At 39.7% G+C, this 12,817-nt stretch overlaps 1 protein-coding gene across 2 annotated transcripts in view; it reads right to left on the bottom strand.

Annotated features, from left to right (window-relative positions):
• Positions 1–12,589, bottom strand: part of LOC106068474 (TWiK family of potassium channels protein 18-like) — a 114,371-nt gene extending 101,782 nt beyond the window's left edge. Inside the window, exon 1 of one of the 2 annotated variants that reach the window (XM_013227852.2) lies at positions 12,377–12,589. The gene's annotated coding sequence lies outside the window, so the exon portion shown is untranslated. Of the gene's footprint in view, positions 1–2,456; positions 2,602–12,376 lie in introns of those variants that run through there. The other variant, XM_013227845.2, reaches the window with a different exon arrangement.
• Positions 12,590–12,817: the final 228 nt, after the last annotated feature.

Below are 12,817 nucleotides of genomic sequence, written 5' to 3'. Positions count from 1 at the left end.
GTGACTAGTTGTTGTTTTTGTTTTTTTACAAAGCTCATATCAATTCACTCTGTGTGTCAGGTTAAAGGTTTGTACACGCTATTTCTCACACACCCAATCTCGGATCAAACAGAAATTTTGCACAACACAAGAATACAAAAACAAATTAACCAATTAGTTTATTAACTATTGATAATTAATTATTTTGTTTAGTATCGATCAAATAAAAAAAAAATCCAATCTAAAAAAAATAAGCAAAGTGTTCCGCTAAATACTCAGAATGTGCCGGAAGTGTTCCGTTAAGGAAACAGTTTGGGAAACACTTGTCTAGATCTATAATACATTTAATCACATGACTGATCCAAACTAATTGATACAACTACACTTAGTATAAGTTTTTTATTTTTTAAAGTAGTCTTTTGTATTTAGCTTGTTGGAGTTGGTGACAGGTATTAGAGTACGTAAGAGGCCCAGGTGTGGCAGTGCAGATACTGAGAGAGGTGGAGATTGTAATTTACTCTGGGAGACACGTTTGTGTGTGTGTGTGTCTGTTTTCTTACTACTGATGTACATACGTTGGAGTAGAACAGAATACAATTGTATTACCTTTATATACGAGTTTATTTCGTTCTTTACGAGGAGAGAGAAAGAGAGAGAGAGAACCAGAGAGAGAGAAGGAGAGAGGAGAGAGAAGGAGAGAGAGAAGGAGAGAGAAGGAGAGAGAGAAGGAGAGAGAAGGAGAGAGAGAAGGAGAGAGAAGGAGAGAGAGGGAGGGAGAGAGAGAGAAGGAGAGGGGAGAAAAGGGAAGGAGAGTGAAAGAAAGAGAGAGAAGGAGAGAGAGAAGGAGAGAGAGAGAGAGAAGGTCGGAGAAGGAGAGAGAAAAAAGAGAGAGAGGGAGAAGGAGAGAGAAAAAAGAGAGAGAGGGAGAAGGAGAGAGAGAAGGAGAAAGAGAGAGAAGGAGAGAGAGATAGAGAGAGCGAGAAGGAGAGAGAGAAAAGGAGAGAGAGAGAGAGAGAAAAGGAGAGAGAGAAAAGAGAGAGAGAAGGAGAGAGAGAGAGATGGAGAGAGAGAGAAAAGAGAGAGAGGGATGGAGAGAGAGAGGAGAGAGAGAGAAAAGAGAGGGAGAGGAGAGAGAATGAGAGAGAGAGAGAAGGAGAGAGAGAGAGAAAAGAGAGAAAGAGAGAGAGAGAGAGAGAGGAGAGAGTGAAGGAGAAAGAAGGAGAGAGAAGGAGAGAAAAGGAGAGAAAAGGAGAGAGAGAAGGAGAGAGAGAGAGAGAAGGAGAGAGAGAAGGAGAGAGAGAGAGAAGGAGAGAGTGTGTGTACATAGTAGCTCCTAGACATTCCTGTCTTCCTGTTGCCCAAAAGACTTGCAGTTGCCAGCGATCCAAGCCCCTACACAAAGATCTTAGGTTCTTATTTCTTCACTCGGATTTCAATTTGAACGTAAAACTCAACAAGTAACAAAAAAAAAAACGTTGTTTTTTTTCCCTTTAAGAAGCTGATAAGCTGTTGTAAGAGCGAATGTTTTACTTTATATAAGTAATGAATGGAAGATTTTTAAAAAATATGAAAATTCATACCCCCACCCCCTTCCCCAAATCCATGTGTAAATCTAGTCAGAGTATGTACAATTTTAGTTTTGAGATAGGACTTTAAAAACAGACATAGAAGACGATGCGCAAAATTTTCTGCTTTTTTTTTCCCGACCTTGTGAAGAATTTACAAGCAGAAAAGAGGAATAGTAAAAATGAAAGTCTTACTAAAGTCTAAATTTCGCATATAAATTTTTAAAAAAATATTTTCTTAGCCTGAGAAATTTCCTAACAATATTTTTTAGTCCAAGACGGGAAAGTGAAGTTTGAAACACTAAAACAGTTATCGTTCGCGACGTCCAGACTTCTCATTTAATATTTACTAAAGATTCCTTAAATTTAAACAATCTATTGTTCACCTACACTAAGTGAAAAATTTTAGATCTTAAATAAGAACGGAAGCAACATAATACAAGGTGCTACTATATAAATAACAGATATTATTGTTTGCACATAGTGTTTAATTTTCTAGTCTGTCTCTCTCTCTTTCATACACACATACACAACACACCCATACCCACGCAGCACCCGCTGATATTTAATTTGCAATTTCAAGTTGTTTATGTTTTTAAAACCTTTCGTAAATCAGGTCTAGATGTCTATGTATAATACATATCGACTTCGCTGTCATCGGCTTTTGTTTGCGCTATTTGTGATAAAATATATAGCTAATAACTGAACTCTACACAGTCACTCTTTAATCCCTAGGCTCGAGGACAATGCTTACTATATCATACGTTCTATACTAGACTTGGATCATACCAGCTCTAAAATGAAACTACACTTCATTAACAACAGTTTTTTTTAATGCTATAAAAAAAAATCTTTATATTATTATACAAATACTTTGACTTTTTTTTTTTTTTGCAACAGTTTGATACTTACAAAGAAACTAAAAATCCACAAGAATCAAACAAAGTTAATCAAAAAAGCACAGAAATAAACGAAAACTAAAAATCCCCTAAGTTGGCAACTTCAGCGCGGGACGAAACCCATTGTTTAAAATAAATTCGCTAAGTGAAAAGGGGGAAACTACTGTCAACAGTTTTCTTCGGTAGAGTTGTCGGCGCAACGCTCGTGCTGTCTCGCGGCGGACCTTCTCCCTAGCCGTGTCTACAGCCACTTTGCGTGGGTTGGGGGCGTCTTCTAACACCGGTTCAACTTCCGCTGTTACCTACGTCCAATTTCTTAGCACCCTGTAACCTTGTCAGGAAATCAATAGTGCACAGAGAGCATCTTACACGTTTGGAATTCAATAATGCAATGAGTGCACCTTTACAAGTCTAGAATGAAATAGTGCACAGAGCGCACCTAGCATATCTTTATATCAATAGTGCACAGGGCGCAACTTACATATCTTTATATCCATAGTGTGCAGAGAGAACATAACCGAAATCATTGGTTACAGAAGGCTTTAACACTGACCTGTAACGTCACAACATGTGGGCAGTTTAGACCAATTTCTTAGTACCCTGTAACCTTGTCAAGAAATCAATAGTGCACAGAGAGCATCTTACACGTTTGGAATTCAATAATGCAATGAGTGCACCTTACACGTCTAGAATTAGATAGTGCACAGAGCGCACCTAGCATATCTTTATATCAATAGTGCACAGGGCGCAACTTACATATCTTTATATCAATAGTGTCGAGAGAGCACATAACCGAAATCATTTGTTATAGAAGGCTTTAACACTGACCTGTAACGTAACAACATGTGGGCAGTTTAGACCAATTTCTTAGCACCCTGTAACCTTGTCTGGAAATCAATAGTGCACAGAGAGCATCTTACACGTTTGGAATTCAATAATGCAATGAGTGCACCTTACACGTCTAGAATGAAATAGTGCACAGGGCGCACCTAGCATATCTTTATATCAATAGTGCACAGGGCGCAACTTACATATCTTTATATCCATAGTGTGCAGAGAGAACAAAACCGAAACCATTGGTTATAGAAGGCCTTAACACTGACCTGTAACGTCACAACATGTGGGCAGTTTAGACCAATCGCTCGTCGCCTCGTCGTATAGACCCGTGATGTTTGAATTGCACACACATTATCAGCACTTCCTTACTCTGTACATCGGATACACCATAAATCTAGCTATAAATAGTTTTTCCCGCCAGATATCGAAATCTCCACCATCTTTGTGTACGTCTGGTCCTGAAGTATGCGCATCGGATTGTCGACACGACAGCCGCCAGTTCGATCCCTGCCTGTTGTCCTGCAAGGGGGGATTGTGCAAAGACGTGATACTCTTTTTTTTACTGGAGGAACAACTACAGTCGAATCCGGTTAATCAGACCTGATGCCTATTCGAACGAATCTTAAAGTACCGAAATGAATCCTATTACATAGATTCGGTTAATCGGACAAGCCGGTTATTAGGGCCAAAGCGAACGCGTTTGGATGTAGTCTGATTGAACTGAATCGAATGTATCACTAGTTAGTAATTTGAATATTTTATTTGATGAGAATTTACACTGTCAAACTGATTTAAGTTGGCTTAGGCGTGATTCTAAAATAAACACAATCTTGTCATCAAAGTGTTAAACTGATTAGGAAATATTTTGCAAGTGAATAGCAAGTTTAACTCCCTTAGTACTTCTTGTATTAGTCTCGTCTAACAAGTTATGCAATAACACCGTAACCAAAACATTCAACGTGATATAGGGGTATTTAGCAAACATTGTTTAAGAATTTGTCTAGCGCATACCCTATATAATAACAGAGACCACCTATCGATACTTGAATTGGCGTTTGCAACAATGTCGAGTCTTGACATGGTTCTCAAAGATGTATATTTAAAAAATAAATGAATTTGTATTTCAAGAAAAAAAAAGTGCCATACAACCTTTTAATCAAAAAAGGGCTTAAGCACATTTTAATTGCAGATTACTTTACACAGAAGACAATCTATAGATAACCATATGTGGGACATACAGAATTACCGATAAGCCAAATACTTTAATCAACTCTATAAATGCTCCACATGCACTCTACTATGTAAGTCTTTTACAAGGACATGAGACAAATGTAATAGGAAGAGTTTGACAATATGAAAATATGTAGGTCACAGCTGGGCCTGCGTAGGCATGCGAAACACTGGTGCTTCGCTTCTCCCTTCAACTTCACACCAGAAATCATTCGCCTTATTATTATTTAATAGAAAGTTTATTAAAATACGCCTAGTTGAGCGTCTCTTCCGTAACAACAGCCTACGCTCCTTTGTTTAGAGTGACAGGTCCAATTAGACATGTAAGGTTTCTCAATGCCTACGTAATCCTTACACCGGATACACCAGATAGATTGCTATATGAGGATTTGCGTCCCTTTATGAAAATCGCCATTACATGAAGATAATCCATGCTGATATGACAGCGCCTTGGCCTTGTCGAGTCAATTATGTCCCCTTGTGTTACAGGCCCCAATTTCATTGTAAAATAGTTGCCAATGTAAAAAACACAGCCTACCGGCATACGTCAGTAATACTCCTTTCTGTGACTGATTACTAGTTCACATATCTGTTGGTTTGAGTTTGATGAAGGTAATGGTTGTTTGTAAATCTCCCGCCTATATTGTGCCATCAACTGAACATAAACATGAGGTCTATTTCAGACGCACTGTAATACATAACAAAGCGTGTCTTCAATCTTGAAGATTTAGGAAGAGTGCAGTAGTTTAAATGGTTGCACAGATCAAACCTTGACCTACATATTTTGCCAAATAAAAAAAGATACATTCATAGTCAGCCAGGAAGGAAGGCTTTAAGTTCTGTTCTTGCTGGATTCGCGCGTTTGTTTGTCGGTAGCGTTCATATGAAAATCCAATATGTGACCATCGGCCTATATATTATGGTAGCCAATTATGTTTTAACTTGGAGCAATATAATTTTTTTAAAACAAGGGCCACTGGCCGCATTACGTCATGAGCCTGATAGCACAATGTCATGGGCACGATAGCACAACCTCTTGGGCCTGATATCACAATGCCTTGGGCCTGATATCGCAACGCCTTGGGCCTGATAGCACAACGTCATGGGCCCGATAGCACAACCTCTTGGGCCTGATATCACAATGCCTTGGGCCTGATATCGCAACGCCTTGGGCCTGATAGCACAACGTCATGGGCCCGATAGCACAACCTCTTGGGCCTGATATCACAATGCCTTGGGCCTGATATCGCAACGCCTTGGGCCTGATAGCACAACCTCTTGGGCCTGATATCACAATGCCTTGGGCCTGATATCGCAACGCCTTGGGCCTGATATCACAATGCCTTGGGCCTGATATCGCAACGCCTTGGGCCTGATAGCACAACCTCTTGGGCCTGATATCACAATGCCTTGGGCCTGATATCGCAACGCCTTGGGCCTGATATCACAATGCCTTGGGCCTGATATCGCAACGCCTTGTGCCTGATAGCACAACGTCATGGGCCCGATAGCACAACCTCTTGGGCCTGATATCACAATGCCTTGGGCCTGATATCGCAACGCCTTGGGCCTGATAGCACAACGTCATGGGCCCGATAGCACAATCTCTTGGGCCTGATATCACAATGCCTTGGGCCTGATATCACAACGCCTTGGGCCTGATAGCACAACGTCAAAGGGCCTGATAGCACAACCTCTTGGGCCTGATATCACAATGCCTTGGGCCTGATATCACAACGCCTTGGGCCTGATAGCACAACGTCATGGGCCTGGTAGCACAACGTCTTGGGCCTGGTAGCACAACCTTATGCCTCCCGTAAAAGGTATCACTTCTTTTGACCCTCACAAAACACAATAAAGCATACAGTCGTAAGTGGGAGATAGGTGGACAGAGAAATATAGAGGTGCAGATCTTAGAGAGGAAGTGGAGATGGAGTGGTCACACCCTTAGAAAAGATACCAATAACAAAGCTAGACAGGCCTTAGTGTAGAACCCCCCAGGGCACAAGAGAGGAAGTGGAGATGGAGTGGTCACACCCTTAGAAAAGATACCAATAACAAAGCTAGACAGGCCTTAGTGTAGAACCCCCCAGGGCACAAGAGAGGAAGTGGAGATGGAGTGGTCACACCCTTAGACAAGATACCAATAACAAAGCTAGACAGTCCTTAGTGTAGAACCCCCAGGGCACGAGAGAGGAAGTGGAGATGGAGTGGTCACACCCTTAGACAAGATACCAATAACAAAGCTAGACAGGCCTTAGTGTAGAACCCCCAGGGCACGAGAGAGGAAGTGGAGATGGAGTGGTCACACCCTTAGACAAGATACCAATAACAAAGCTAGACAGTCCTTAGTGTAGAACCCCCAGGGCACGAGAGAGGAAGTGGAGATGGAGTGGTCACACCCTTAGAAAAGATACCAATAACAAAGCTAGACAGGCCTTAGTGTAGAACCCCCAGGGCACGAGAGAGGAAGTGGAGATGGAGTGGTCACACCCTTAGACAAGATACCAATAACAAAGCTAGACAGGCCTTAGTGTAGAACCCCCCAGGGCACAAGAGAGGAAGTGGAGATGGATTGGTCACACCCTTAGAAAAGATACCAATAACAAAGCTAGACAGGCCTTAGTGTAGAACCCCCCAGGGCACAAGAGAGGAAGTGGAGATGGAGTGGTCACACCCTTAGACAAGATACCAATAACAAAGCTAGACAGGCCTTAGTGTAGAACTACCCAGAGCACGAGAGAGGAAGTGGAGATGGAGTGGTCACACCCTTAGACAAGATACCAATAACAAAGCTAGACAGGCCTTAGTGTAGAACTACCCAGGGCACAAGAGAGGAAGTGGAGATGGAGTGGTCACACCCTTAGACAAGATACCAATAACAAAGCTAGACAGGCCTTAGTGTAGAACCCCCCAGGGCACAAGAGAGGAAGTGGAGATGGAGTGGTCACACCCTTAGAAAAGATACCAATAACAAAGCTAGACAGTCCTTAGTGTAGAACTACCCAGAGCACGAGAGAGGAAGACCAAAATGAACGTGACATTGCAGTGAAGCCAAGAGGACAGGAAACAGCTGGGAAGCCATTAAAAAACTAGAAAGAGACCATGAAGCGTGGCCTGTTTGTATTGAGGCCCTATGTTCCACGAAGAACTCAAAGGAAAGATGATAATGATGATATAATCATAACAATACATAGAATTTTGTATTTGTATTGTTTTAAAAGCTTCAGATGTTTCTTGAGATTTGAAGATTATTTCATTCTATCCCAAACCACTCGCAGGTCGGCGGAAGATGGGGGCAAGGTTCGAGCCCAGGACCATCGAGACCACCTTCGTTATGTAAACATTGTTATTATTTGCAATTTTGACTGCCTTTGTAAAATTTATGCTTTGTGGCAAAATTTAAAAATTTTTTATTTTTTTTTTGCAGTCCAAAGCGCATACCACACGACCAGGCAGCCCAACAGTTATAGAAATATCACAGCACATATTGATTAGTCTCATGTTTTCTCTTCAGATTGCCAAACAAACATCGTTGTTATTTTGACTAGAAGCTACAGTGCAAGCTTATCACATTAAAAGAGCGCCAATCCCATGTCTTTCCTGTAGCTTAACTTGTAACAACAATATAGTAAATTTTGATTTTTATGTTCAAGCCATGACAGTCAACTTAAGACATCACGAAATTTATGATCAGCTCTATCTCCGTGAGTAGAGAGAACGATATGTGTCCATGTCTTGTCAAAATAACAAACGCTGTTTCCAAGCGGACCAAGTGCAATGTCAGACTGAGCGGTCGAGATCATTAAGAATGTTTGTTTTTAGGATTCAGTTTAACACTAGAGTTCAGCAAAGTCAAAGCACCTCGTTTACCTAGTAGTTTGAATACAACAGTATTGAAATCTTAAAGTAGAGACATGCATGCAATCAAATCATTAAATAAGAACAATCTGGTATAAGCTTTGTCACATGTAAATTATGATTGAGTCTGGTGTGAATGTACACTTTGGTTTCTTATAGTTATGTTTTTTGTTTGGTGTAATGAACAAATTGTAGAGTATATTCTCATACGGATAATAAAGATAATTATTATTATTATTATTATTATTTGTGTATTATATCAGGTATATGTTAAAGTGTATATTGAGACTAAAGTATAAATAAAAAAGGGCTATATGAATAGCTGAATGTTCATTTGATTTATACATTGTCAGAGTCAAAGACATGTTAAATTAAGCTATTTTATAAATGTATTGGATTGACAAGGTCAATGCTGCTGTCTTTTTTTTTGTTAAGTTTTTTTTTTTTTTATTAATTCGAATTACGACACACCATTTTGTGGTTTCATCAGAACTACGTCTGCCCTTCTTTCCTTGTGATCACACCAGAGGCAGGCTGTGGGCAGACAATTAAACTTCAAAGGGCCCTAAAAGTTTGGTTACACCTGGGAGAAGATGGGAAAGGATGGCCCAGGACAGGGGGCTATGGCGCTCTATTGTTGGAGGCCCAAATTCTACAACGGGGCGGGGTGATGGACTGTTAGTAAGTAATCAGCTAATAGTATTTTTGTGTAAGTCAACGTAAGCTGAAAATAAATAACCTATCAAGAACGGAACCCTTCTACTGGAGTGGATGACAATTATGTGCACTTGCAATTACACTTTAGTTAAAGAGAGATCCGAACCGTTCTCTTTCAGGAAATTAATTTCAGCAAGAAATTAAGATAATGTCAGCTTACGTAACAACAAATAATAAATATTATGACCGTCAGTTTGTCTGTCAGGAGCACTTTCTGTACATGTTTAAGGGAGACAAGTCTTTCAAGTGCTCGCCTGTAATAACCAATTATATATCCCTTCTATAAGCGGATATTTTATGAGTGTACTCTAGCAAGATAGAACAAAACGCGAACTAGTTCTGGGAATCCCTCGTAACGTAACTTAGGGTTCCCCTTAAATGCGCAGCAGTGTTCAAAACTTTAACTTGTCAAACGAAACAAATATACACCAAGATCAATAGGATTAATAGTAATGGATAGTAGGTACTTTTGTAGGTGTTGATAACTTTGTACGCAATAGAGAATCAAAATTTAAAAAATACTTTTTTGAAAACAAAGCTTAAGTAAGAGGATGAATCACAAAATCACTGTCACAACTCTCAATACTGGAAGGCTTAACTCCCTTTTTTCGAAATAAAACAAAAATTAATAAATTAACATTAACGGATAAACTAATTGGCTAAATTTTTTTTTATTGATTCATGCCTTGTCTTTGACAATGAATAATTGTGCAACATTTTAGTTTGACCCGAGAATGGGGAGTGGGTAGACAAAACGTGTACAAACTGTGTACCAGACAGAGTGAGTTGATCTTTGGTTCGTCAAAACAAGGGGATGGCTTTGCTTTTTTTTTTTTCATCGAGCCTTCACCTTTATGCATAAATCAGGATTAGATTTCATATCTGTTCAATCTTTATTGCTTAAAGCTAAGGTGTTAAATTACATTAAAGCCTTATTTTAATTTTTTTTCTATTTTTTTTCAGAAGAAAGAAATTTTCCTTAACCCTTTAGACGCGTGTGGTGGTTTAGCCTCTAAACAGTAGAATTGTATTTCCATTTCGTATGAACTCGTTTTAAAAAAGCTCAGCCCTTTAAGGGTTAAGAAAGATATTTACGTCTTTGCCCAAACACTCCTCAGGATGGTCTTGGTTTGAATTTCGGACAATCCGTAACAATCGTATAACACGGTCAGTCTGCTATGAAGGATTCAAGGTTTAATGGTAAGTTGTGTTGACCACACCGTTCCATAGTACAGTAAATTATTTCAATGTCGTGTTCAAAGGTTTAGTTTTTGTAGTGTAGACCCATAGCTTAAACTAAAACGGTCATTATCACCAGAAGTCACGGGAACGATACCATATTTTTCTTGAATTATTTTGTTGTGAAGAAATGTTACGATGTCTTTTAAAAGTTAAGGGACATTTCGAATGCCCCTACAGAGTTGAAGATAATTTTCATTCTAGTTCAAACCTCCTGCAAGACGACGGGGGATGGGAGCGGGCAGGGTTTGAACCCGGGACCGAAAGACAGTCCAGCGTGCATACCGCACCACACGGCAAGTTACGGGGTAATCGGCCCAAAGGTTACTCCATCGTTGGATTTCATGTTGCTAAAAGATTAGGAATTTAGCTTGGAGTAGCTAACTAAAACCACAACACTCTTTCTAACATCTGAGAAAATTTTGGAATAGTTATTATACGAAAGACAATGTTTAGAAATGTTTGTCTCAAAATGTTGGTCTCAAAATGTATGTCTCAAAATGTTTGTCTCAAAATGTTTGTATGTTTGTCTCAAAATGTTTGTCTCAAAATGTTGGTCTCAAAATGTTTGTCTCAAAATGTTTGTCTCAAAATGTTTGTATGTTTGTCTCAAAATGTTTGTCTCAAAATGTTGGTCTCAAAATGTTTGTCTCAAAATGTTGGTCTCAAAATGTTTGTATGTTTGTCTCAAAATGTTGGTCTCAAAATGTTGGTCTCAAAATGTTGATCTCAAAATGTTTGTCTCAAAATGTTGGTCTCAAAATGTTGGTCTCAAAATATTTGTCTCAACACCCACACACACACACTGCTAATAGCGATCAAGGGACCGTGAAGGATGGTAGTGGTGATCGACCTTTCTTCCGATAATAGCAATGATAATAACAATGATAATAATAATAATAATAAACAAAACGGTAGATTTCAATCGCCCGGATCTGCTGTTCATCGATAAAAAAGAAAAAACCGCTACCATTATCGATATCGCCGTACCACTGTCTCATAATTTAAGAAAAACTGAGATAGAAAAACAAAGAAAATATGGGAACCTAGGCTTGGAGATTAAGCGTCTATGGAAATTGTCCAAAATAACAATATACCCCATTGTTATATCAACCGAGGGGATAATAACAACTGACCTCACAGACACCTTCAAGGCCCTTAACATTCCTAGGAAAATCTTCGTTGCCTGTCAGAGGGCGGTACTGCTGCAGACCTGCCACATCACCAGAAAATTCCTCAGTGGAAACTGTTAAAGGGACTACGATGAATTTTGTTTCTCTTTAGCGAAACTCGACCCTGGCAGCGCCAGAGAATGACTACTCGTTCATTTCTAACATAATAATAATAATAATTTAATTTATAGAGCGCTGTTACCAAACATGATGTAGGCTCAAGGACAGGGCGGAAGTGTCCTTGTCCAGCAGGTACACAATTTTTGGAACTAATTAGTAATTTTAAAAAATATGTACACTTTGTCAATGTTTACTTGTACCTGATTTAGCGTACCCACTCGCCCCCCCCCCTCCCACACTATTTTGATATCAATTGATTGTAATTAGTTAAAGAAAGTTTTTAGCTATTCCATATGTTCACAGAAACAAAACCTTTACATTATCTGACCTATAAATCGCATAGGTCTGAAAGGGGATCGTTACTTACTTTTCTTACTTGAGCTATCTCAAGTCGTGCAGTTTGCGCGCTGGACTGTCGTTCGGATTTATCGACGGTCGAGGGTTCCAACCCTGCCCGCTCCCATCTCCCGTCGTCCTGCGGGAGGTTTGGACTAGGAAGTAAACTATCTTCAACTCTGAAGGAACATCCGAAACATGTAAAACATTTTACAAACAAACAAATATATAGGGTTGGGTTCACTACACTTAAATGTAGAAAAAAAAATCGCCCCCCCCCCCCAAATGCTAAAAAAAAAAACACAAAAAGTTTTGGATCCGCCCTTGTCACAAGCACAGGCACATATTTCGCTTTCAATACTACAAACTTAACGATCTTGCATATCTTTAAATTGAATATGAAATTAAAATGAGAGCTTACCAAGCGACATTAGCTCACAATGAAACATCCCGACAGTCTACTGAATTACTGGTATATATCTAAAGAGATATTAAACAACAATGGACAGTATATTCCGTGTACACAGTTAGTGACTCAACACATGAGCTGGAGAGACACCGAGAGGGAGACAACTCGATGAAAAGAAACAAGAGAGGGCGACAACTCGACCATATTCCGTTAAACTGTTGACATTGATACGGTCCGCTGAGTGGAGTGAGAAATATTTGAACATCTAAAAAGAAAAGTGGTTAGTTGAAAAGAGAAACGGGGGCGGTGGGGTAAGGATGGGGGGGGGGGACAGAGATGAAAAAAAAAAAGGGGGGGGGGGGCTAATTTTGCATAATGTATAGACTCTAGATCAGATCAGCAATATAAACGTCTCAAATCATTTCGTTGCACTTCGTTCAGATATTGCAAATA

The sequence above is a fragment of the Biomphalaria glabrata genome, chromosome 12 (genome assembly GCF_947242115.1).
Source record: "Biomphalaria glabrata chromosome 12, xgBioGlab47.1, whole genome shotgun sequence".
Taxonomy (NCBI): domain Eukaryota; kingdom Metazoa; phylum Mollusca; class Gastropoda; family Planorbidae; genus Biomphalaria; species Biomphalaria glabrata.
The sequence above is the reverse complement of the archived record's forward strand: the minus strand, read 5'-3'. Positions and strand labels throughout refer to the sequence as shown.